We start from the raw sequence: 27,877 nt of genomic DNA on the forward strand, positions 1-27,877 counted from the left end.
AAACTTTCCTCTCCATTCTCCTAGCAGGTTGGAATCTACTTATTGCAGCCTAAAAGAAAATCATTAGAAATGAAATTCTTTAGTGTAAATGTCTCAAAACAGAATTATTTTTCTTTTATTTTTGACATAACTTAAATCTTTACAGTGAAATTATTATTACAGCTTACCAGTTTGTTTCACATACAGTATAATCTTTGACGGGGGGGGGGGGGGGGTTGGTAGTCTAAAACGTTAATGGCTGTGGCCAAACTTGGCCCAGAATAGCCTATATAGTTTTAAGACAAATCAAATATGAAAGTTAGTGGTATCTCAAAGGATCCTGCCAAAACAACATAGCAGCCTATTGTCCTTGCTTTTGGTTACTCTCCAGATATGATGAAGACAACACATGCTTGAGTGACAGAACATAGAGAAATCAACCTGATGCTAACATGGAAGCTTCACTCCAGCTGTCTTAGCTCTGGGAAGCACACCAGCATAAGAGAAAAGCAGTCATCAATTTTACCATCTGTGAACCCTGTGAGCGACAGTAATGTCTGCTCTGGCTAGACATGCCCACTGATACAATAGTGCCATGAAAATCATGGTAGTAAACAACTATTTGCTGACTAAGTCTAAGGACCTCTCCATAAGATGGAACCCATGCTTGGAATGATATAATACTATTATTCGCCAAACAAGCACAGTAAAAATGGCACGCCTACACACACACACACACACACACACACACACAGTTTGTATCTTTTTAGCCATATATTAATGCATCTCTCAGTCCTCACTGAGGAAACTCTTTTTGCAATGAATACAATGACAATTAATATACAATGGCAATTAATACACAGACCCAAAATTAATCAACATGCAGAGAGTGAGAGACTGAAATACTCAGCCCTAAATGGAATATTTATATCACATCACTAAACCTCAGGGATTGTCAAGGAATTTCAAACAGGAAGATTGTAAGAGCCAGAAGAAGTAAGTGACGATAAGAAATAGGACAGTCAGTCATAATGATTATGGCAGTGTGGGCAGGACCTGTACATGCTCAGTCTAAGAAAATCCCAGAACGGAGCGGTGGGGTTGGGCAAGAGGTCTCTATCTCAGCGCTGTTGGCAACTGACAGCTTCTGGGAGAAGTAAAGTTTTCTTTAAAAGGTGCAACATTGTTAGGCTGACCTCACACCATGGGTTGGACTCACACCTAAGAGTATTTGAGAAACACCAACTGGACTCAACAGGGAGGAAGAGAGGGAGGGAGGGAGGGAGGGAGGGAGGAAGGGAGGGAGGGAGGGAAAGAGGGAGGGACAAGGCTAGAGAGACAGAAAGAAGTCGGATGGGTAGGAAGATGGGGTGGATCTGAAAGGAAATTGAAAAAGAGAGTGAATATGATCAAAATGCATTGTATTAATCAAAGAATTGATAATATTATTATTTTCGAAAGGAACTTTCTGCTATTACAGAGCTCCTAGGCCTGGTTGCCAGCCCCCCACATCTGGCAGCCCCCCCACATCTGGCAGCTCACAACCACTTGCGATTTTAGTTCCAGGATAGTTAATGCCATCCAACCTCCCTGGGCACTGGTATGCATGAGACGATCATAAAATCACACACACATAAGTACATACTATACACATATAATATAAATAAATTATTTTTCTTGGCTTTTTTGAGTCAGGGTTTCTCTGTTTAGCTCTGGCTGTCCTGGAACTTGCTCTGTAGACCAGGCTGGCCTCAAACTCATATAGATCCACCTGCCTCTGCCTCCTAAGTTCTGGGATTAAAGCTGTGTGCCACCACTATGAAACTGAGAAGCTTCTGTAAGGTAAAGGACACTGTCAACAGAACAAAATGACAGCCTACAGACTGGGAAAAGATCTTCACCAACCCTACATCCGGCAAAGGGCTAATATCCAAAGTGTATAAAGAACTCAAGAAATTAAACACCACCAAACAAAACTACTCAACTACTCAACTTAAAACTAGGGTACAGAGCTAAACAGAGAATTCCTAACAGAAGAACATTGAATGGCCAAGAAACACTTAAAGAAATGGTCAACATCCTTAGTTATCAGGGAAATGTAAATCAAAATGATGCTGAGATTCCATCTTACACCTATCAGAATGGCCAAGGTCAAAACTTCAAGTGACAGCACATGCTGGCTAGGATGTGGAGAAAGGGGAACACTCCTCCATTGCTGGTGGGAATGCAAACTTGTACAACCATTTTGGAAATCACTCTGGCTTTCTCAGAAAATTGGGAATAGTCTACCTCAAGACCCAGCTATTCCATTCCTGGGCATAAACCTGAAAGATGCTCCACCATACAACAAGGACATTTGCTCCACCATGTTCATAGCAGCCTTATTCTTAATAGCCAGAATCTGGAAACAACCTGGATGTCCCTCAACCAAAGAATGGATAAAGAGCCTGTAGTATGGGGCTGGGGAGTTGGCTCAGCAGTTAAGAGTACTGACTGTTCTTCAGAGGACCCAGGTTCAATTCCCAGCACCCCCACGGCAGCTCACAATTGACTGAAGCAGCAGCTCCAACTCCAGCAAGTCCAACACCCTCACACAAACACAAATACAGACAAAACACCAATGCACATAAAATAAAAATAGATTAATTAAATTTTTTTAAAACATGATATATTTACACAATAGAATTGTGTTTTTTTTAATAGAATTTTATTACTCAGTTAATAAAAAAAAAAAAAGGAAAGCTTGAAATTTGCAGGCAAATTGATGGAACTAGAAAAAATCATCCTGAGTGATGTAACCTAGACTCAGAAAGACACTCATGGTATGTACTCACTTATAAGTGGATATTAGCCCAACATAGATGTTGATGTTCTCTGAGAGACTCCACCCAGCAGGGTTCGAGATTCCCAGCCAGAGGAGAGCGAGGGGATGGAAGGACCCAGAGGGTTCAGGAGCACCAACCAAGGACAACAGAGAACCTAGACATAGCCAATGGACTGCTCAGTCTTCAGGGCTATGGATCGGGGGACAGGAGCAGGGGCTGCCTCTGACATGAACTCTATTGCCTGAGATTTGATCGCTTCCCCCTTGGCGGGGAGGCCCTCTGGGAACACAGAGAAAGGGCATGCAGGCTACCCAGATGAGACCTGATAGGCTGTGGTCAGATGGTGAGGGAGGAGATTCCCTCCCCCTCCCCCATCCTGTCCCCCTCCCCGGAGGTCTAGGGGAAGGGAATAGGGCAGAAGAGGTAGGGAGGACGAGAATGGATAACAATCAGGATGTAACGTGTGCGCCTCCACCACCCAGTTAAATAAATCTTTTAAAAAAGAAATATAGGCCTAAAATCTCCTGACACGTCTGTGTTTATTTGTTTTTGATGTCTTAGGAATATTTTCCTTGGCTCTCCAAGTACTAATAGTCCAAGAGCCTAGGTCTGAATCTGACAATGAAAACGAACCGTTGTGCTGAATGATACTGAGCCCGTATAAGCTGAGGACGAAGCGTTGTGCTGAGTGATACTGAGCCCGTAAAAGCTGAGGTTCCAGCAATTTTTATATTCAGTGCGGATTCAAGATGGCGACGCCCTCCGTGCTCGATTTCTGTGTAGCTGGACCGCAGTGACTATATAGTATATTCAAATAGTGGCATCGTAAAAAAAATATATATATATTTATATATATATATATATATATATAACGTTCTAAGTCTAAAAAGAAGATGTCTATGAAGCCTCACCATTTGACGTTGAGGTGGGTTGAAATAAGCTTTACTAGCACTGCTAGAATACAGGCCAAAGAGCCTCAGGGCTGACTCGCCCAGCTAACGAGCATTCCAGGCCGGACGGCTGAGCAGCTATTAGAGATATTCTTTCGTGATTGGGTTTGGGATTTCATTTTACGCTCTGGAGTATTTACTCATGGGAATAATTTTCCCATTGTGGGCATAATTAGCCATTTTTCCGGTAATTTTAGCCACACTCTTTTTATTTGAAAAGGCAAGTGGCCAACATCAGCCCAATTAGTAAAAGGTGGGAGGGACTCTTTTTTTTTTTTTTCCTTTTAATGCCGCTCTGTGCGTGAACACTCTCCGTATCTAATGTGGAAAGAATTAATTGAAGTGAGATGTGACTAAACTCTGGTCAGGCTAGCAAAACCTCTGCTTTAGGCCGGGGGGGAGCCATGGTTGTACAGTCAGAATCCTTCCTTCTAGTGGGGTCACTGGGCGAGCCCATCACTTAACTGGAGCTGCACACAGCCGGGCATTGTTATACATCCCTTTCCCGTGTGTAAGACACGGAGCCAGGCAGTGACGGTCAGCTAAGCGCCGCACACTGCAGAGAAGCCTGTGACATTATCATCGGAGCCCATTTATCTGGCACATTTAAAGTCGGTTACAATTCTGAATTTCCTCCTCAGTGTGAACACAAAAATTAAACTTTATGGTTTGTTTTGTTTTCTAAACATTTTGAGCAATGCTGTCATTGTTGTTGTTGTTGTTGCAGCAGAAAGTTCGCTAAATTTAGAATAAGAAAGCTTCACTCTTCTCTCTACCGCTGACAAGCATGAAATTCCTACAAAATGAGATGACTACATTTTATTCCACCATATAATCTAGACACTTAAGGGTTTTTTTAATCAAAGTAAAAAATTATCATTTCTTAGTATATTCTATGCCCCGGTAACAATTTGTAGCTAACACTTTGGAATGCTATGGGTCTATAAAGTGATTGTTAAGGGGTAGTATATGTTCTCAGATGATCAATACTCAAAGTGTGCCTGGGGAATATGTTGATATCCAACTCAAAAAGTAAAGCTAAATCTCAGAAGAAAATACTCAATACCATTTTGTCTCCATGTTTCAGGAAGTACTTTTATAGACATGACAGAAGTGCAAGTCACAGTAACAAAAATAGATTGACTACATCAAAAGTATATATGCTTGTGTACAAATGGCGCCATTGTGGACACAAGGGTCTGAGGGTATCTCGGTGGTAGAAAAATGACCCAGGATGATCAAAGTCCTAGATTCAATGTATTTACACATTCTTTTACATACACAAAAATAAATAAATAAATAAATAAATAAATAAATGAATGAATGGAAAGAAACAACCCAACATGAATGGACAAATTTTCAAATCATATGTTTGATAAGAGGTATTTATCTTTAATACAGAAAGAACTTTTACTACCCAATTTTTAAAAAACCAACAAACAAACACCTAAATTTTTTTAAATGGCCAAAATATCTGACACATACCAATGAACACTTGAAAAAAATACTCAATATTATCAGTCATCATGAAATGCAATTCAAAACCACAATCTGATACCATTTCCCACCCACTGGGTTATAATATTTATGATGAAAGGAAGACAAGCAATAACAAGACAGGAAGATGTGGAGAAGTGCAGCCCTTACACACTGCTGGTGGGAATGTAAAATGGTGTAGTCATTTTGGGAAACTATTTCAGAAGTCACAGTATGGATTAAACCTAAAGTTACCATGTGGCGACAATTCTATGTCTAAGTACATACTCAAGAGAAGGGAAAACATGTGCCTCAGCACTTGTACATGGTTGCTTGTGCATTAGTCCACAGACAGACATTTTTAATTGTTTCCACCTTCCAACTATTAAGAACAACAATTCTAGGGGCATCATGTGCAAGAAATACCAAGGCTGGTTACAAGTAAGCATCATCCTCAGCGACGCCAGTCAACGAGGTACACATTTATGACAATATTTGTGTGAAGCATCTATAGAGAATAGGCTAATCTAAGAAGCTGGAGATTCAATTATTGTTTTCTTGGGACTGGGAGAGAGAGCAGCGATAGAAGTGAGTGGCCATAGGTACAGGCATCCTCTGCGTGATAAAATGTTCTCGAATCAGATCCACTGGACACCATAAATGAGTAAGCTACGTGTTGCGTGGTTGACAGCGTAAGCAACTTTTAAAAGTTAAGTCAGAAGACAGATGTACCCAAGGGGAGAGGCTGCTTACAACAACCACTTCTCAGATCCATATCTCTCTCTCTCTCTCTCTCTCTCTCTCTCTCTCTCTCTCTCTCTCTCTCTCTCTCTCGCTCTCTCTCTCCCCCCCCCCCCGTCTTCCCCTCCCTCCCTCTCCTTCTCTCTCCCCCTCTCTTCTCCACCTTCCTACCTGTCTCTACCTTTCTTGTCTTTTATTAGAAACTTAAGAGAAATGTTATAAAAAAGAAAACAGAGTCACACAGACAAACAAACAAACAACCTTGCTTCCCCTGCATACATCATATCCCAGACTGCTGTGTGGGAACACTGCTATACTCATATACGGATTGGTGCCTAGCCCAGTTGTCATCAGAGGAGCATCATCCGGCAACTGATGGGAGCAGGTGCAGAGACCCACAATGAAACACCAGGCAGAGCCAGGGGAATCTTGCAGAAGAGGGGAAGGGAGGATTGTAGGAACCAGAGGGGACAAGGACAACACAAAAAACCCAGCTCACAATATCAACTAAGCACGGTTCATAGGAGCTCACAGAAACTGAAGTGGCAAACCACAGACCCTGTGTGGAACTGAGCTAGGTCTTCTTCACACGTGTTATGGTTGTGCAGCTTCGTGTTCTTACGGAACCCCCAACAATAGGAGGGGGGTCTCTGGCTCCTGCGCTGCACCTGGGACCCTTTTCCTCCTACTGGGTTGCCTCATCCATCCACGACATGAGGGTTTGTGCCCAGTCTTACGGCATCTTGTTACGCTATGTTCAGTGGGGATCCCTGGGAGATCTGCCTTTTTTTAATTAAGATAAAAAGAGGAGTTGGATCTGGGGGAGAGGGAGGTGGGGGAGGAACTGAAAAAAGTAGAGGTAGGGAAAACTGCAGTTGAGATATAATGTATGAGAAAAGAATAAACGTGTTTTAAAAAGAAAAGTGATGTTAATAAATTATCATGATTAACCAAAAACAAGAAATTGGAAGGATTAATTCAAAGATAGAGAAGAAGGCAGCTTGCTAAAAAGAGATAAATTAGAAGTCTGCAACATATAATTCTAAGCGAGGGAGTTGCAAGTGCACAGTCAACAAGATAGCATCATAAATGGACAGGGCTTCAGGTATAATGTTTATGTTTCCCTTAAGCCCGGTGTCTGAGTTAATCCTAACTTCAACATGGTAGCTTTTGAAAGTGGAGCATTTGGAGGTGACAGGTTTTGATGAAGTCATGAGAGTAGAGACTCATCAAGGTATTAATGACTTATACAAAGAGGAAAGGTAGGAGTGTGTGTGTGTATATGTGTGTGTGTGTGTGTGTGTGTGTGTGTGTGTGTGTGTGTGTGTGTACATGCATGTTTGGATTTAAGTGTACCATCAGTGACATCATATGATAATAATCAGAGAAGGGTCTTCATTAATAACCCAACCAGGGGGCCAGGGTTCAGCTTTGTGACCTCCTGAACTCAGCCCACATTGATTTACTACAACCGCTCACAGTGACTAAGACACAGAAACATATTTAAATGTCGATGGTGTTAGAAAGCTTTCGTTTACAGTGAGCTGAAAACCTAGTAACTTAAAAGTATAGGTCCTTCCCAGAGCTGGATATTGGGTATCAGAATAAGAACCAACAATAAGATCCAAAGACCACAACTGAGAAAAGAGTTGGTGGAGAAATTCCTGAGCCCAGCACAGAGGTTTTACAGAAGAATGATTCCAGGAGCATTGTCCTCATGGTTGTAGAGATGAACAAAAGAGAGGGCCTTGAAACGGGAAGTTCTCACCCATCATCCCCAGGCACTTGCTCTGGAAAGAGCTGTCTTTAATACAAAGTATAATAATTGTGTGCACAGATGACTATAGATCATTTTCCCAGACTTAGTGTCTAATCAGCAGCTCTCAACCTATGGGTTGTGATCCGTTCAGCAAACCTCTATCTCCAAAGCTGTTTACATTACAATTGACAACAGTACCAAGATTACAACTATGAGGTAGCAACAGAAACAATTTTATGGTTGGGGCTTACCACAACCTGAGGAACAGTATGTATTTAAGGGCTGCAGCGTTGGGAAGGTTGAGAGCCACTGGTAATGGATTCAAAGTCAGTAAGAATACGTAGGAGCAAAGGGGTAAAGAATCCAGCTTTCTAGGGATGAGGATCTAGAAACAGCAAAGGCAAGGATGCAGGAGTGAGCCAGCCAGTGTGGCTGGAGAAACAGGACACTGTGAGAAGCTTGAGGTCAGCCAGGCGTGGTGGCACACGCCTTTAATCCCACCACTCAGAGGCAGAGGCAGGGGGATCTCTACGAGTTCGAGGCCAGCTTGGTCTACAAAGCAAGTCTAGGACAGCCAGGGCTACACAGAGAGACCCTGTCATGAAAAACAACAGCAAAAACAAAAAGAAAAACAAAAAGAAGTTTGAGGCACTCAGGGGAATCCACCAGTGCACACCAGGGTGTGGAGCTTTAGGCATCAGCGGGGCAGGCTCTCATGACACTCTGTGAGCGGTTGTGATTTTGCACATCCCAAGCACTGCTTAACTTAATGGTCAACTCCGGGGACTATGTCTGGGTTGTGATTTAAAAATAGGTTTTCCAGTGTAAAAGAAGCTCACAGGAAGGGACTCCTTGCTGAATTAAGCTACGCTTAAGTGAGAAACACCACCGAAGAACAACACGTTCCCTGTGAAAAAAGATGGCAAACCCATTTCAGCGGCTCTAACCTTTACGAGCCGCTATTATCAACCCAATTGTATGTTTTTTCCTGTTGCACAAACATGTTCCCAAAAGACTTTTAAAATAGCTCTCTTTCCTGCTAAATTGTTGTGCCAAGCACTTTTTTTTTTCTGACTCTCAGCTCTAAGTGGACCAGGATGTGTTACAGAAGAAGAAAGGGGAAAAAATGCCCTGTCACGCTTGACAGCGTTTAATAGGCCTTAACAATATCGAAGTGTTTCCTAACCTTGCAGCTGCCCGCCCCACTCTGGGAATCTTCCTGAAGAAATAGATGCAACACCTTGCCAACAGCCCCACTTTCATCCAAGGCATCCAGTGAAAAGGCTGCACGCCCAAGTGCAAAAAGCAAAACAAAACAAAACAGAATGTGACACTTGTTTGTCAACATTTAAATACTCTAAAAGAAAAAAAGAAAGAAACCAATGTCCTATCTATAGGCTCAGCCTATAGAGGCCTACTTGAGGCCAAGTAGGGATGAGCTCTTGAACCCAGCACGTGAAGACCAGCCTGAAAAGTGTGGCTTCTCTACACAACAGAACGAACACAAACATCCAGAGTTGTTCTTAGGTGCTTAGTACTTCTGAATACATCTAGCAAGTCTTTTCTTCGCCTTACCTCTTTCTAAACGTCTGTTCTTGCCTTTGAAAAAGCAAGTAAGTGTAACCACAAACACACTGTTTCTGTCTCAGCCATTTCGAAATGGCTCTGCTGCTCCATCGACACATCTCACTGTATGGAAGCTTGTGCACAGCTACTTGACTTTCTTCCTCAAGCACAGTTTCCTTGACCAAGAAAAAAAAAAACCAAAACTTTCTGGAATGCAAAACAGTGGCAATCCCAAAAGGAAGTAGATGAAAATAAGCAAAAGATAAACACTCTCTAGCCAATATTTTGGTAGTGACCATGGCTGGAAAACTCTCTGAGGCGTTTTGGGGCAGGAGTCAAAATGATTATTTGGACAATATGGCAATCTGTCATTAAAAAAAACAATTAAACATAACACTGGAAGTCGTGTATTTGAAGGGGAAGAGGGGGGATATCGAGCAAACAGTAGAAGTGAGCAGCAGGGCAGAGCACAGAGTCCATGCAGAAGGCCTGGGGCTCTGGATACCTGCAGCCATGTTTGTTTGTTTGCTAGTTTGTTAGCAGCGCGATCTGCAGCCTTTCTCCAGGCTTCAGCAGTTGTAAGTGGGGATACCGCGCGCGCACACACACACACACACACACACACACACACACACACACACACACACACACACGGAGTCACTCACAGGGCGTAAGCTCCCCAACCACCAAGTGAACACAGCACCTTGGGAGATGCTGCCTGCCCAGCAAGTGGTGGTCTGTCCTCAGAGCACTTACAGTACAGTACGCCTTTGCTCACTCTGTAACTGGTTACAGTTACAAGACCAGTAATGTTGGGTCAAGCTCTACCTGAATGTCTGTAAAGTAAACTTTGGGGGCCACTGAAGACAGTCAGGCCTCAGACAACTCCAGAGTGAACAGAGATGGGAACTGGGTCCGAGTCATTTGTTTCTTACCGAATGACTTGGCAGTGTGTGCGTAATGCAGCTGCCTTTAGGTTTGTCGGTGCCTTGAAAAATACATATTAGCCCTGTCCTTTAAGAGAAGTAACAAATAATAATGCCGAAGTGCCTGTCACTCTCTGTGCCTCTCCTCTCTCTGTCTCTCTCTCCTTCTGTCTCTCTGTGTGTCTCTCTGTCTGTCTCTCTCTGTCTATCTCTCTCTCTATCTCTCTCTGTCTCTGTGTCTCTGTCTCTGTTTCTCTGTCTCTCTCTGTGTATGTCTCCCTCTCTGTCTCTCTCTGTCTCTGTCTCTCTCTCTCTATCTCTCTCTGTGTCTCTGTCAAAGGGAAAGAAGAACCTACAGCACTTACGTTTAAAAGAATAGATCCAATAGACATTGCAGTTACTTGTACTATTTAAGACCTAAATGTGTCTTACACAAGTGTGTGTGTGTGTGTGTGTGTGCTTTTGTCATTTTAGACATTCTAATGCTGTTTGTGTTCCTATAAAATAGTGACAATAAAAAAACAAAAATAAATAAAAATAAAATAATTTAAAAATAGTGACAATGAGTGACGGAATCAGATAAAAGTTATCATCTTATTTATGGAATGTCTCGTCAAACATTTTTTCTTTTAGCCAGGTATAGTGGCATACACTTTGATCCCAGTATTCAGGAGGCAGAGGCAAGCAGATCTCTGTGAGTTCGAGGCCAGCCTGGTCTACAAAGTGAGGTTGCAGTGGTTTGGGTTTTTTCCTGTGTGATTGTTGTTGTTGTTGTTGTTGTTGTTGGTTGTTTGGTTGTTTGACCAGACCCCATTAACATCTCATTCAGGGGCAGAAGATACTTGATGAGAGTAAAATTCATTATTTTATTTATCATCTTAGATGATTTTTTATCTGGAGTGTTTGAGATAACTTCCTGTTCTGTAATATTACAGTGTGTGTTTATTGATTTGTGAAAATTATTTCTAGGAAAACATAATAAAGCAGAATAATCAATTCGTGTATTAAACATGTTTTCTGTGGAAAAATCTTGTCAAGGAAAAGTTTAGAGGATTCAATTTTACAAGATGTAAGTGACCAGTAAAAAAACGAAGGAGACAGGGTTTGGAAAAAGAAAAAAGGATTGGGAACATAACCTTTATTTATAATTAACTTATCAATTTTTCACTTATTGTTTTCAAAGTGAATATTCCTGTACTAGCATTTGTATTATATAGTTTGTTGACTTTTGTGGTATGTTTTCTGTGTGCATATTTATGTTTATACATAAACATGGCTTATTAAGATGTTTCCTTTTTTCTAATTTGTAAAGTAAATAGGAAAAGCAATATACTTGATAAAGAAATTATTTTCTTATAATGAATAACATGAAAACTTGGTAAACAAAACAAATCAGGTCAATCTGCTTGTTGTCTAATGAGAGAGGGAAAGGGGTGGGGCCAAGGGGGAAGGGAGGTGAGGAGGAGCTAGGGGAAGGGGAGGAAGGAGAAAATGCAACCGGGATGGATTAGGCGAGAAGAAAAAACTGTGTTCAATAAAAGATGACAATCAAATAGGAAAAGTATGAACAATTTTGAATGGACTATTCCTATTAATTCACCCGTAGTATACATTTAAAATTTTAGTAGTACATTTTTGTCATTAGTTCTAAACTTGTACTGATACTGACTTTCCTATTGTAGCAGGAAAAAAAAACAATCTTTTTCCCTTCTTTAGTTTTTCAAGACAGGATTTTTCTACATAGTCCTGGTCATCCTGGATTCACTTTGTAGACCAGGCTGGCCTCGAACTCACAGGGATTCACCTGCCTCTGCCTCCCGAGTGTTGGGATTAAAGGCGTGCGCTACCACACCAGGCTGAAAAGCCCCAATCTTAAAATAAAAGAATGGGAAAATGAATCATTGGGCATAAAGTAAGGACTGAGATAAAGTTTAGCATAAGTATGTGGCACTTTGATGTTAGAGCCGTCTTTAGCACAGACACACTTCTAAGTAACATGTGTGTTTAAAAAAAAAAATCAAAAATGATTCAATTGAGTATGGAGAAACACAGGTTCTAATTTTAACCGAACCCTGGGGTTACAGTGGAGACAGAACGGCATCTAGAACAGATGACGTATGTGGTCCTAAGGTTTTTGAGGATGGTACAATTTCCTAATGATCCTACCTTCATGTGCTGTCCCAGTTTCTGTTACCAGAAAACCATATTTAATGTGTATGCAGCACCATCTCTTATTTGGTGGCTCTGTTTTCCTTCTTCTTTAATTCAGATTAGGATATGCTACCCAATTTTTAATGTTCATTGACTCTTTTTCAATTCTATTTATTCCAAGTAAAAATCTAATATTCACATTATTAAAAACAAAGTATATAAGTATATACATGCAAATACATTAAGTATAAAAGTCCAAACTAAAAACAGAGATCATGTTTAACAATTAATTTACATTATAGTTTACAGGAGACAAAAATTACAATTTAATACATAACACAATTTTCTTCTTGATAGGTCTAGAAAACTGATTTTTGGCTTCCCAAAACCTTAATAACTTCTCTGAAGAAAACTGCCACTGTACTTTAAACATTACTTGGAGCATTACTAAAAAATAGAGTCTAGCAATAAGACCCAAAGACAGTCAATACAAAACTCACGCAGTTTTATTGTTATTACTTTTGGGTGTTTGAGATTAAGTTCAGGGCTTCCTATGTGCTGGGCAACTGCTCTGGTACTGAACTACAGCCTCAGACCCAAATTATATTTTCTACTGTAAATGCATATTTTTCCTCTTTTGTAAACTAAATATAGCCCGGCACGGTAGCACATGCCTTTAATCCCAGCAGAGGCAGGCTTGTGAGTTTGAGGCTATCCTGATCTACAGAAAGAATTCCAGGACAGTCAGGGCTACACGGAGAAACCCTGTCCCCAAAAAATAATAATAAATAAATAAACAAGATCATGGTGACTACTGCTTGTTCTCCCAGCACCTGAGAGGCCTGCGGGTGGCCTGGCTCCAATCTGAGGTGAGCTTGAGCAAACGCAGTGAGATCTATGCCAGGATGGCTTGTGGTGAAAGGACGGTGGGTTGGGGTGGACGGTGGAGGAGAAGGCCACTCTCACTCATCAAAAGCTCTCCACTGCGCACAATTCTAACACTGCAGGAATAAACCTGTAAGTGAATCCACCAGCCCCATTCCGTACAGAGGGAAATACAAACAAACCGCCTTCTGCAACTGTTTATGCTTTAGTTTGGGATATTCCAGAGTGTTTTATTATTTTATTGGTGTGTGTATATATAAACGTCTACAGCTTATAAAGCAACCAGTAACCTTTTATTAAGAGAATATGATCATCATACAGTTGAAGGAAGCAATTGTATTCCTGTGATAACTGAAGACTCCAAGACCAAGAAAAAGGGTTGGGCTTTTTTTTCCCCCTCTCTTATCATTTTTTATCCAATTTTCTCTTCTCTATAGTCTAAATAGTAATTAGATCAATTTTGTGGAAGTGTTATATGTATTTGTTATAAAGAAGTAGCAATCATGTTTATAGGATTCACAAGTAAATGGTCTCAGAACACAGAAAATGGCAGCAACTGTTTTTGCTCAAAGGTCTAAAGTCCCTTCTCTTCCTGGCATCACTGTCTTTCTCCCGAGGCTGTCAGGGACCTGAGTGGCTGTCTGTCTGAAGGGATGTTTTACATGTGAATGCCTTTAATTGGCCCTGTTTGTCCAATAATGACGGATAATCGCCTTGCTCTCCCTGGGAAAGTGTTTACACACAAATGCTCCTTTCCTGCTTCCTAGGGCTCGCTTGTTGTGACTCAGGGAATAACCTTCGTGGGGAGTAGGGAGCTCGCTCTCTCTCTCTCTCTCTCTCTCTGTGCCAATAAAGGAGATACCAGGGTCTACCACCTGTAAGAAAATACATTATTTTCTATGTATTCAAACACTCAGCAAATATTTATTAAGAAACCAGGAGGCACCTGATAGAGGGCTAGATATGAAGATGTAATGGGAAATGAAAAGAGATAAGATAAAAGTTCTTATAAATTACACTGCAGAGACGGGAATTAAAGACTTGCACACATCTAAAGTTACAAACGAAGATAAGTGCTATGAAGGAAGCAGATGATGTCATATGGTGGCTCAGGGGATGATTTCCCAGAGGAAGTGGTATTTCACTAGACGTCTGCAGTTGGAGGATGGTTGTTGAGAAACACACAAAAGCAAATGGCTCCTATCAGAAGCCGGGTAGGGGCAGAGGACAAATGAAAGAGTGCTATGAGAAAGGGGCTGTGAAGGCAGGCACACCTGACAAATACATTGAGCTCAGAATTGGGTAACTTGCCGAAGATTCTGATCTGCGTCCTGTGACACCTGCAACCGTCTGTCTCCAGCAAGGAGAGATGATTTTTGGCTTATGTGCTCTTCAAAGCTCAGATGCAGCCAGGTGAGTGTGAGGGAAGCAAACAGTAAGAGTAAAGACTCCTTCTGAAGAGCTCGGCTTTTGAAAAGGAGAAGAAAGAGGCTTAGTGGCGGGTGTGGGAGGACCTGTGGAGTGGAGCTTTATTTTTAGATAAGACTGACATCAACGTTTTACAATAATAATCAGGATGTATGTGTGCATGCGAGAGCTTGACTATACAAAAGACATTTAGATTTCTCCGAAGACTGGAAAAAAAAATAGGATGCCAAGCGGCATCAGGAAGGACGGCCTGGCAGGCTTTAAAATTGGGACAGAGGCAAGCAGGATAGCAGTTCTGGTGAGCTTGGAATTACAGAAACAAGGTACGAGCATTCTGTCTACTCCCTCCTTTCGTAAAACTAGTTGCTGAGAGAGAACAGAAGGAGCTGATGGGATTCACAGAAAGTACAGATGTTGGAAGACCTGGAGACAGTGGAGTAAAGGATTGACTAAGCCAAGTAGGAGCCTTGAAGAGGCAAATACCAAGTCTGAGCTAAGATTAAAGTTTGTGATTGGGGGAAGAACATCATTTCCACAGCTCATAGGAAAAGGGTTTACAGGCAGAGAATAGAAGGTGGAGCCAGGGGCTCACAGGGGAACCGGCTAAAGACCCATGGCCCTAGTGGGCACCCATAGTTTAAGTGCTTCCACTTTAGAGATAACAGCACTGTAAATATGGCATTTCAAACTTTGTAGTTGGATAGTGTTTGTGTGATGAAGTTAAATAGTATCTTCTTTTTTCCTGTTGTAGTATCCTAGAGATTTCTAGAGAAAAGACTAAATGAATAATGTATTGATTTTTTTCTTCTGGTATTTGATAAAAGAATGTTTGATGTAATAATAAACTTTAATTACTAATTAAATTTAAAGAGAAGATACTCCTTTATAGGTCAAGCTTGGCTATTCTGTTCTCCTTTCAAAACTCATGTCTTTTTCAGTGCGTGGAGTCAGATAGCCCTCAAGTACTGAAAGTAATGCATAAAAGTACATTAAGAAAATTATATATATACATATACATATAATGTATGTGCATGCTTGTGCTCTAACACTTTTGCCTTATTCCTTGACAACAGATCTTTTACTAACCTGAAACCAGAAAACCCCATTCCACCCCTCACCAGGCTGTGCAGCCATGCCTGGCTTTTTGTATGGATGCTGAAGATTCGAACTCAGACCCTTTACTTAAATGTCAAGTGCTCCTACCAGTGAGAGCTATCTCCCTAGATTTCAACATAGGTGATCTTAATACAATCGAGACAAACTCAGCTACAATAGTTTGGCATTGTGTAATATCTCTATAAAACTAAACAAAGTGTGTTACAAAGTGATATAGGTAAATTGGTGGAGGACAGCATGCAAACAGGGTAAGGTATCAGTCCTAATATTGTGTGTATGAGCATGCACACATACACACTAAGAAAGAAGAAAAGGAAGGCAGGAAAGGGGGAGGGAGGAAGGCAAAGAGGGAAGGGGAAAGAAAAACATTGCAATTGCTATTAAGTTGACTCTCACACATATATCTTAGAGTAGAAATAAAGGCCTATTAAGGGGGAAAAAAAACTCCTTCTCGTCAAGAGAGTACTATTGCTGGTCTTGGTGAAAACTTGCGAAGGGTCAATCACCTGGCCAAGGGGCCACCCACCCGAGGGAGGTGGCTTCTCCACACTGTGCTAAAGAGATAGGTGAGATGGTTTTTCCTTTAAAAAGAAACTGCTTTTCTTGCTAGAGTCCCTGCCCCTAACACAGTAGATTATTCGGCTATAGCCAAGTAGCTTCATACGTTGGCCCAGTTTTCTAAACTATTTAGAAAGTCTAACTTCTCTCCCTCTATTTTCTAAGGATGCTTTCTCCTAATAATTTGGGCATCCAAAGATAAGGATTTGTTTGTGCCAAGCCTCAATACCCTGAGGCTTAACGTAAAATGAAATGGGTAGATTAAGTATTTTTTTAATTATTTATTATGTTTCTTTTTTAACATATGAATTTGTTATTACACATGAATAAAATAAACTACATACAGAAGGAAGAGCCAAGAGACAATCATGAGTTATATAAATGTTACATTCATAATGATTTGGTTATTTGTATTTGTCAAACTTGAAGTAAACATCTTTCCTATCTTGTTGGGTCTTAGTTTTTGAATGAAAATCAATATCTATCATATCTCATCTCTATTATATCATCTATCTTGATCTAAAAAGATCTTATCCCCTAACCAACCACACTTGATTGTAGAACTAAACTATCTGGTCTCCAAGACCCTTCAGAGACTTGAGAAGGAATAAAACTTAAATCCTAGGTGAACCGGAAGTGCAGGTTAGCAGCTTCCAAAGTGAAAAAAATGACTGAGACAGTTTACCACCTGAACAGTCACCCAACACGCTCTGTAACATTGGAGCATCATCTTCGACATTCTTGCCCAATATCTCTGTCAGACATATTTGCGAGGCAGGAACTATCGAGGACTTGCTTACCCTGTCTTGGCCGAGTTCAGCCTTTGACTCTCCCTGCATCTAAGCTTGCCCATTTTTAGGCAGAATTCTGTCTGTGGCAGCAATGAGGACATGTTGCCCAGTGGCTAGTCTGCCACATTTGAAGCCAACTCCATAAGGAGGTTCTTTGATGTTGATCATCTTCTCTGAGGTAGGCTGGGTGTTGCCAGGAGTTAACCTGTCTTGTTGTCAAAGAATCTTTAGAATAATAAAAACATCTGAGCACGCTGCACACTGACACGCTGCATCTTCCTTGTTCCAGCCCCAAGTGCCTCAGTTGCTGTTACCCATCAGAACAGGACAGCTTCCAGGACAGTGTTGTAGAAAGCTTCTGATCCCAATTGGTCCAGCACTTCAGTCTGTCCCACACAGGACTACTATTAAACCTGGAATCTCTCAGCATTTAAAAACTAGACCACAAATGAGATACCTGGCTTGCTTAACCATTTTCCCCAGTTTGGGGGAGGGTCTTCTAAGGTATTATTTGCCCCAAATCACCCTGAAGAAACCTTAAGAGAATGGTGTCCCATTTCCTCTAAGGGGGTTGGGTAAGTTTGTTTGCTCTCTTGGGCTACAGATGCTCATTTTCATTGGGAGATGGTTATAAGTTATTATTGGTCTTATACAGAGAGAAAACTAGATTGGACTCAGGGATGCCTCTCTTTTCCTTTATCTTTCTTTCATAAGTAAGGAGATAGGAGCTGAAAAGAAAGAAAGGGTGATATAGGAACATAGAGAGAGGACAGAACAAAAGGTAGATGATTGAACCTACTTCTTGACTCAAGGCCTTAATTGTTACTTACAAAGAAGGTTATTTTTAATTCATTGGTATAAATTTTTGTATATTGACGCAAATCATGGTCATGCCAAGTACTAGTCTAATTTTATCACAAGGATATATATTCTAGGTCTAACACATAGATATGATTCTATAGACATATAGGGTAAAATAGTTAAATAAGGTCTTCAAAATTCTCAGAGACCTGCAAAATATGACATTTAAAGGTGGATTGAGTATTGTGAGCAGCTTTCATATTTCAAACTCTGTGCCACCTCAAAGTATTGGCTACTTGGTGATTTTCAATAAGTAATTCTATAAATAACTACTTTTACTGATATTCTCTATCGGTTATTACGCCCATAACTAGTATATGTGATAAATGTACTGTGCTCTCTGAGAATCTAACACAGGCAGCGAAATAAACACAGCATTTCATTGCAGTAGCTCCCCTGCTGCCTGGAATGCATCCCAACACCGCCAGTAGGGTTTTTTTTTTCATACATATATACAACTCTGATAAAGTTTAATTTATGGCTAATGTACAACAAGATCAGAGTAATTGGAACAACTATAGCAAAATACTGCAATAAAATTGACAGCATCGCCACTCTTATGCTTTCAGGGGCATACCATGTGAAGTAAAGCAAACTCAAACACAAGCAATGAATGGTGTGACCTCTGACCTGGTAAGCAAGGCAGCTCCTACCAGATTAATGTGCCCCCAGTGGACCACACATATGTAGCGTGATGTGCTGTAGAGAGGAGTGATTAACATCCTGAATTGGACAGAGCAGGGCCACACGAGATCTCATCCTGCTACTCAGAACAGGCGCAGAAGTTAGAAATGTTAACAATTTTTCTTTGCAATGTTCCATTAGTCTCGGCTGTGGATGGCTGAAATCACGGAAACAGAAAACAGTGGCAAGAGGGGACTGCTGTTCCTTAGCCTGCGATAAAGAGACTCATCGTTGTAAGAGTTTGGGCTTGGACTTTCTCACAGACTCTGGTGCCTCACCTTTGACCATGTACCCTGGAGGGGGAGACCTGGTGGCACTCAGAGGAAGGACAGCAGGTTACCAAGAAGAGACTTGATACCCTATGAACATATACAGGGGGAGGTAATCCCCCTCAGGAGCAGTCATAGGGGAGGGGAATAAGGGGAAAATGGGAGGGAGGGAAGAATGGGAGGATACAAGGGATGGGATAACCATTGAGATGTAACAAGAATAAATTAATAAAGGAGGAAAAAAATTAAAAAAAATAGAAGGACAAAAATAAATAAATAAATAATAAAAATAAAAAAAATAAAAAAAGAGTTTGGGCTTGGATGTCTCTAAGACGATTGGGACAGCTTGGCCATAGAGGAAGATGGGGAAATTACAAGAGACAATAGATGCCAAATAGGAGAAATAAGATGAGCAAAGGCAAAAGACAGGAGCAAGCGTGTTGTTATAATACCACGATTATGGTGCTGTTTCCAGGCTGCAAGTGAGATGCTGGCCGGATCCGACTGCTGCTGTCCCTGTGGTTGGTACTCTTTTTTACCAGTTAATTTAACTGCATTTGTCCATCCTCACATAGGAGGAAAGCAGGAGATGCCACTAGACTCTAACAATATTTAAATAATTCTTATTAACATGGTAAAAAGAGAAGGGTGGGTTTGGAGCACTCCAGATAACAGTATTATTATCTGGAGTATTATACCATTCGGCACTTCCCAGCTGTTAATGCCTGATCTTCAAATGCTGCTTCCTCTCAGGCCCTAGCAAAACTGTGATTTGAGTTTGAGGAGCTGAGAAATACCAGTGAGGGAAATTCAGACTTGCTTTGCCAAGACCTAGGTCTGGAGGAAGCAGGAGTCGGCTATTTGCAAAGAAAGGAGTTGGCACCAGAGGTAGTGCAGACCCTGCCTGGGGATGAGCTGTGCTGATTAATCATACACATATGTGCCTGTCTTTGTAACTTGGAGAGGATATTTAGCTCTTCTGAACTCAGTGCTTACATAAATAAAGCATGAATATGATGCTATCCTCTATATACTATTTATGTGATCACAAAATGAAAAATCAGCATCTAGTGAACCGAAAACATTTCCTAGCAAAGCATAAGCACTCACTGGATGTTAGCCATTACTGTGATGAAAATTTTATATTGGATATAATTAGTTGATCTAATCTAGCAGGAGCAATGGAAAGCATTACATCTAAATTGAGAGAATAGTGTTATAAGGGTTGATCTATAATATATATACAAATTTTGCCTGTGAGAAGGAAATTTTCCTAACATGCTTTGAGTATAGGAAAGCTGTATAATTATAATTGTTTAACAAAGTCATTTAATATATTTTCACTCAAGAAGTTTTCTGGATTTCTCAAATTACTCAACTATTTTACATAATAGTAACTTTAAATAGCAAGATTATAAACATGGGCACATTTTTAACCTATTGCTAATATTATTATGTGCATCACAGCCAAATCAAAAGGGGCTCATTTGTTATCCATTCTGTCTTGGACAAAATCCATAATTATCAGAAACCTACTTTATAAGAGACTGAAAAAATACTATATTTTTATCATTATAAATAAAATTAATAATACCACTGGGTGGTGGTAGCACATGTCTTTAATCCCAGCACTTCGAAGGCAGAGGCAGGTAGATATCTGTAAATTCAAGTCCAGACTGGTCTACAGAAAGAGTTCCAGAACAGCCAGGGCTATAAGGAGAAACTCTGTCTTGAAAAACCATAGATAGATAGATAGATAGATAGATAGATAGATAGATAGATGAGATTTTTTTTAACCTTAGGTCAAACTACATATGTGTATTTTTTTCTTTTTGGTTTTTGGAGACAGAGTTTCTGTGTGTTGGCCTCAGCTGTTCTGGACTCGCTTTGTAGACCAGGCTGGACTTGAACTCACAGAGATCTGCCTGTCTCTGCCTCTGCCTCCCAAGTGCTGGGATTAAAGGTGTGCACCACCACACCCAGCTCAAACTACATATGTGAAATGGCTAAAGATGCTATCTGCTTGCAGCCAACAATGCAACCTACTCCTTTCATACTTTTGTCCCCATCCATCCAGGAATTGAAACTCACAGGAAATGAGGTGTTCTCTTTTTGCATTGACTAACTGATTGATTTAGTTAGAAACAGAAAATAATGCTGCAGAACTATCTGGTTAATGTCACAAATCACAGGCTGGGGGCAAAAATCCTTGTGCAACATATCAAGAAGAGGTTCTGATGTACCACATTCATAAGAGTATGAACTCGTTAACTGATGGACTATGGGATACAGGAGAGAAGAGGATTCCACTCTAGACAAATATAGACGAACATGTTCTAAATGTGAAACACTGACTAGGGGCTAAAGCTGCCGTGTATGTCATGGAACTTTTCAACAAAAACAGGCTTCCAATGGTACCCAGGAGAACAGTGAGCAGACCTCAGATCCATTCTCAAACGTGTACCCACGCGTGGGTGAGCAGGCAAACAGTAGACTATGAGTGCAAAACAAAATAAAACAACAGCAAAGGCAGAGTGCCCTGAAAATGTTGAGAAGTGAAGAAAGAAAGCAATCCTGAACGATGAGAGGAAAAGAATCAGATCAGAAGTGCATGAAGACATATTGCTCGCTGTTTCAGCATCTGGTGGTGTCTATGGCAGGAAAGTTGCTGTGTCTCTGGCGTCTTTTTCATTCAGCCACAAAGGTATCTTAAACTGTGATTTTTAAAAATAAAATATTGGCTGAAAAAGACTATGAATGGTTGGTATGTCAAAAAATATATTGTCACTGATTATAGCGCCCACCCTATGACCATACCCTAGACACATGTACTTTTTCACACTTTAATCAGTGTCTCCCCCTCCCCTGGTATCACCGCCCACTTGTTAGAATTCTTATGATGAAAGAAGAAGGATGATGTGTCAACATGGAGAAAAAGAAAATCTTGTCCATTATGGGTGAAAATATAACTAATATGGATATTATGAAATTAGGATTTCCCTTAAAAACAATAAAAATAGAACTCTTCTATGACCCAGCTATAACATCAGTGAGTAGGTCCAATGGACAGGAAGTCTGGAGCAGTATTTACAGCTATATATGGAACCAAATTAAGCATCCTATAATTGTTGAATATCTAAAGAAATATGCTACACACACACAGGGTGCATCATTCAGCCATAAAAGAAAGAAGTCACCTTATTTGAAAAAAGAACATTGATGAACCCAAAGGACATCATCCTGAGAGAAGTAGGACAGACACTGGATGAGAGATGCTACATGGCCTCAGGCATGTGGAATTTAAAATAGTTGGTTTAGGCCCAGCGTGGTGGCACATGACTTCAACCCCAGCACTCAAAAGGCAGAGGCAGGCAGATCGAGGCCAGCTTGGCCTACGAAGTGAGTCCAGGATGTCCAAGGCTACATAGAGAAACCCTGTCTCAATAAAACCAAAAAATAAAATAAAATAAAATAAAATAAAACAGTTTATTTTACATGTCTGAATGGTACATTATGGCCCCCAAAGACCTTATGGGGTTGATAGAGTTGGTGGTTGGGGAAATGTTGGTCAAAAGGCATGTAATTATTTATAGACAAGGTATAAGCTCAAAAGATGCATTGATTGTTCAGCATGATGATTGCAATTAATGGCAATATAAGGAATCCTTGAGAAATGCCAGCAGAGTCCCCATAAAAAAAAAATCATATGCTAATTGGCTGGATTTAGCAATCCTAAACCATGCCAATTACTTCAAGATACCACATTTCACGTGCCAACTACATACAATTATATCTGTCAATTTAGAAAACAGCAATGATATACAATTTAGAGATGGTTAGCTAATAAGCAATGGCTACGTGAAGCATTCTGTGCTAATCATTTCTGATTATAAAACTACAAAATTTGAATGACATAGAGATGCTTGCAGTATCAGGTAGGAAGGGCAGAGAGTATCTCCTTTTTTTTTTTTTTTTTAACTAGGATTAAAGCTAAGGCTTTGTGCATACCAGGAAAGAGCCCAGTCACTGAACCCTATCTCTAGTTTTTCTCTTATGTCTTTTATTCTAAGATGGAGTCATGATAAGCCACACAGGCCTTAAATTTACAAGTCTCCTGCTTCGCCCTCCCAAATAGAGTAGCTCAGATGCTAGGCCTAGGCCACCAAGCCTAACTCTGTATTTCACTTGCATACTATCTTAGTCATAAAGTCAAATACATGCATCTAATTCTTTCCTGATTGGATCTAGTTAACGCAGTTATGATGACATAAATGAAAAGGAAGCGAACAGAAACTAAAATGTTAGCTATGAAGAGGAGCTATGAAGGAGGCTGAAAGGTCAGGTGTGTCATGACTCTTTAGAGCTAGTCTAACATTTTCTTGTTTTTTGTTTTTCAAGAGAGTTTCTCTGTGTAGCCTTGGCTGTCCTGGACTCACTTTGTAGACCAGGCTGGCCTCGAACTCACAGAGATGGGCCTGCCTCTGCCTCCCGAGTGCTAGGATTAAAAGCGTGCGCCACCACAGCTGCACTGCCGGTTTTGATTCTGACTTTTTAGCTGATCAAGTTTCCCAATGTACCATCCATGGGATGACAACTAACCAGCTGCTGGAGGTAATCTGCTACTGCTCTCCAGGGGATCTCCTAAAGAAACATACAGTAACAACGTCACATTAAATTTTATTTACCCATTGGTTTAAGCTGCCTTTAGCCAAAGTGTCCATGAGAAGTGATTATGGTGCGTCCTTCAGTCTGTTAACTTGATTTTACCTGGGAACAGATTTTGATCTAAGCATATTTTGAGTAATGATGATTTGGGGGGGGGGGTTGAGACAGGGTTTCTCTGTGTAGCCTTGGCTGTCCTGAACTCACTTTGTAGACCAGGCTGGCCTTGAACTCACAGAGATCCACCTGCCTCTGCCTCCCGAGTGCTGGCATTAAAGGCGTGCGCCACCACTGGCCATCAGGGATGAATTCTTAAAAGAGACCTGTTTGGGGATTTGGAGATGGCTCAGGTAACATGTAAAGTGCATGTCTTCAAAGAATGATAACCTGAATTTCATCCCCAGAACCAAATGAAAAACACAGGCATGGTGGTACATTACTAGGTAGGGGGCTCACTGGCCAGCTAGTCAGCATCCTTGTCAGGTAAGGGCCAGGCTAATAAGAGATCCTGATATATAAAACATGATAGAGACCTCTGAAGGAACAATACTCAATGCTGCCCTCTCTCCTACATACCAACACCCACACATGTATGCACACACACACACACACACACACACACACACACACACACACAGGCACACACATATGAGTGGGAAACATATGTATTATTTGTTTGTTTGTTTGTTTATAACAAGGTCTTATTGTGCAGCCCAGAATGTCTGTGAATTTTTATTCTCCTGAGCCAGCTACCCAAATACTGGGATAACAGTTATATATGCTACCATGCCGAGCTTTAAGAAAGATTTTTAAATTAAATTAGTATATTTGTCACGCATGGTTCTTGACAAATATTAAAGAAAATTTCTTTTTTAACTGAGATTAAATTTTTTTCTTGTATCTGAGCTGGGCATGGTAGTTCACTGCTCCTCACAGCCAGGTTTGAATGCTCCAAATGCCTGTGTATATGTGACAGCTGCCTTTTTCTTCTTGGTATTTTCTATGCGATGTGGTGACAAATCACTTCTTAAAAGACTTGGGAGGTAGAGGCAGGTGGATCTTTGTGAGTTTGAGCCTGGTGTACAAAGCAAGTCAAGGACAGCCAGGGCTACACAGAGTAACCCTGTTTCAGAGGGGGAAAAAACTTTTCTCTAAAATGAAGTCCATTTATTTTCTAGAATCGCATGGATTTAAAAATTATGCCAAGGAAATTTTCTTGAAAACTAATATATATGTAAAGAAAAACAGTTATGTTCCAATGATCTACTCAAAGTAGCATGGCAGAAATAAGGAATGAAACAACAACAAAAACTAATACCAGAGCACAGAGGTAGCTGGTTTTTGGAATCCCTCCCAGAATAAATTAAATGTGAAATTTAGGCCTGAGTAATTTTTGAGTTTTGTTGGATTTCAACCCAAAATTCAACAAGACTGGAAAGGACATTTCATGAGCTGTGTGCCTGTTTTGGATGAATTGATGCCACTTGTTTTACTCATTAGACCTAAGTTCAAGTACCTGTGGATAGATGAATTTGGCCATATCAAAGATGGAGCAGTAGGGACCTAGACAGATGGCTTAAGGGTTAAGCGCACTTGTTGCCTCGGCAGAGGACCTGGATTCCGTTTCCAGAGCCCACAGCTTGGGTCAGAAGCATATGTATTCAAGTTTCAGTGGATGCAATGCTGTCTTCGGAGCTTCCTCGGCACCAGGCATGCGCATGTTCAACATACATGCAGGCAAAATACTCATACACACTTTAAAAGCCCAAAAGGGGCAGGGGGTGGGATGCCAGATGATGCTAATAATAGAATAGGATGGGGAAAAAAATGTTCTGGTTGAAAAGAAATAGATCTTTCCAAACAACCACTATGAAGGTGGACCAAAAGCTAGGGCTTAGCAGTACTGCCTGCAGGCTGGCTGAGTCATAGCTTTATTTTTCTTTACATCCAAGGTCTGTCTTTCATTGGAGGAAGGTTTTTGATCCACCACATAAAAGGCTGCAAATATTTGTGTTTGGTCTTTCTTTATGAGATATGCATAATAGTCTGAGAAAGTAAAGAGCATTTAGCCGCAGCAGGAACTTCCTATAAAAAAAAAAAAAACCATATAGTGAAGAGCTCTGCCCCCTTTATAAACATGCCCTTTGTTTCTTTATAGGTTCTAGAAATCTCTCAAATGTTTAAAGTGGAGATTTGCTCACTTGAACAGAAACACGTGTGTTGCATGTGTCTTTACTGACCAGTAGAAATATAAACAACACCTTTAAACATATGAGTAGGACTCTAAAGGCACCTAAAAATGAGGGTCCGAAGTAGGAAAAATTGGATAATTTTTGAAAGATATGAAGATGGCACAGCCAAGAAAGCTGGCGTAACTATGATAGATATTTATGAATTGTAGGTAGGCAGGTGTATGGCTCTCGTACAGCATGTTCCTAGCATTTGTGAGGCCCTGAGTTCAACACCCAGCATCAAAACAAATACATACATAAATAAATAGAGTAAAATTATATTTTATTGTATTCACCATAGTATAGCATATTCTAAAAGAAAATATTTGGTCAAAGTTGATGTAGTTGATAAGAGACACCTAATCTGCTTTGACAGAAAGATTAATTAAGGCCAAATAGAAGATAAAACAATAATAAAATATTTATCTTCATATGTCCAAGACCAAGATTGGTTAAAGATGCTATTTATCTCCAATATAACATTAAGCATAGGGGAATTAACAAACTCTAGTGTTCAAGTTAAAAATGGTCAAATGGAACCTAGAATTCGAACAGCTTGGCTACTATGGCTTTGTAATAATTTTTTAGCTGAATTTAGTCAATATGGTCATGATAAACTAATGAAGGTACATGAAACAACTGTCTTTAATTTGTGGGAAAATTCAAATTAGATAAAAGTAAAATGTGAAATATACCTAGGAAATATTTAGAAATGTATTAGAACATTGATGTTTTTACCATTTTATGTCAGAAAAAAAATTTTGAGCAAGACCATTAAACTCGGCAATAGCTCTAATTAGATCCCTCTCAGAATGTAATCTAGTCAGAGATGTTGCTCCTCTTTCTCTCTTATCAGTCACATTTTAGAATATGCAGAGCGACTGTAAATTAAGCATTCCAAAATGCTTAAAGTTAGAAAACCAAAACTGTGACGGTGCTGTTACTAGTTAGAAAGGTATGCATAGGGTGGGCTTGGGTTGGTTTGTTTGTTTGTTAGTTTGTCTCATCTTTAGGTCCAAGCATTTTGATCAGATATTCCAGACTCTCAAAGATGGAATGGACTTGAAAAATCTTGCAGTATAATCTGCCCGGTTTACAGACTTAGAACATAGGAGCCAAAGGAGTTAGTGCATTATGATAACATGACAGTGGCAGCGAGCTAACAACAGGCATCAGGGCTCCTGGGTCTCAGCTCTGGGCTGTTTCACTAGGGCCAAAACTAAGCCATTACTGATTAACTCATGTAATGCAAGGCTATTGCTACTTCTAGCTGCATGTTTCCTCTCCGTGAGGATGATTTTGCGAACCTATTTATTGCTGGAATTAAAGATTATTTGCACTTTAAACTTGATTGTTAGAAATAAAAATAATTACAAAGGCATTAGCAACAGGCACGCGCACACACATAAACACACACACACACACACACACACACCTTTTATCCATGCTGCATAAGTCATATGAGATAAAGCAACTAAAGAGGCAGCAGTTTAAATCTGGAACTTTAGGTGCAGTTTTTCCAAACTACTAAACACTCACTACAAATGGCACATTGGAATGATAGTCTAAAATATTATACAATCCTCCACAACATCAGATTTTGATAGATACACACATTGGGAAGCCAAAGCCAGTTATTTTCTATTTTTAAAAGGCTCTTTTGTTATAGGTTCTTCCCTACATATCATTATAAAGCAAAATTGGAGTCTTTTAAGAAGTGATTTGGCACCACATCACATAGAAAATAACAGGAAGGAAAAGGCAGCTGTCACATATATGGAGGCATTTGGAGCATTCAAACCTGGCTGTGAGGAGCAGTGAGTCATCTGAAAGTGTGATGTGCAAAGGAAGCTGACACACACCAGGACAGAACAGTGACGAGTTCCCAACCACAGGCAGTAAGACAAAGAACATTTACAGATGGTCTGTTTTGAGGTCTAGCAATGTAACTTGGGAATTCTTTTTTTAAAGTCCATAACTTAAAAACAGAAGAAAGGGAACCATCCCACAAAGGTTTGA

At 40.4% G+C, this 27,877-nt stretch overlaps 1 protein-coding gene across 2 annotated transcripts in view; it reads right to left on the minus strand.

Moving 5' to 3' along the window:
* CALCRL (calcitonin receptor like receptor) overlaps window positions 1-27,877 on the minus strand; it is a 109,170-nt gene that overhangs the window by 64,241 nt on the left and 17,052 nt on the right. The gene's annotated exons all lie outside the window — the stretch shown is intronic.

Source organism: Acomys minous (assembly GCF_964271855.1).
Source record: "Acomys minous genome assembly, chromosome: 10".
Lineage (NCBI taxonomy): Eukaryota > Metazoa > Chordata > Mammalia > Rodentia > Muridae > Acomys > Acomys minous.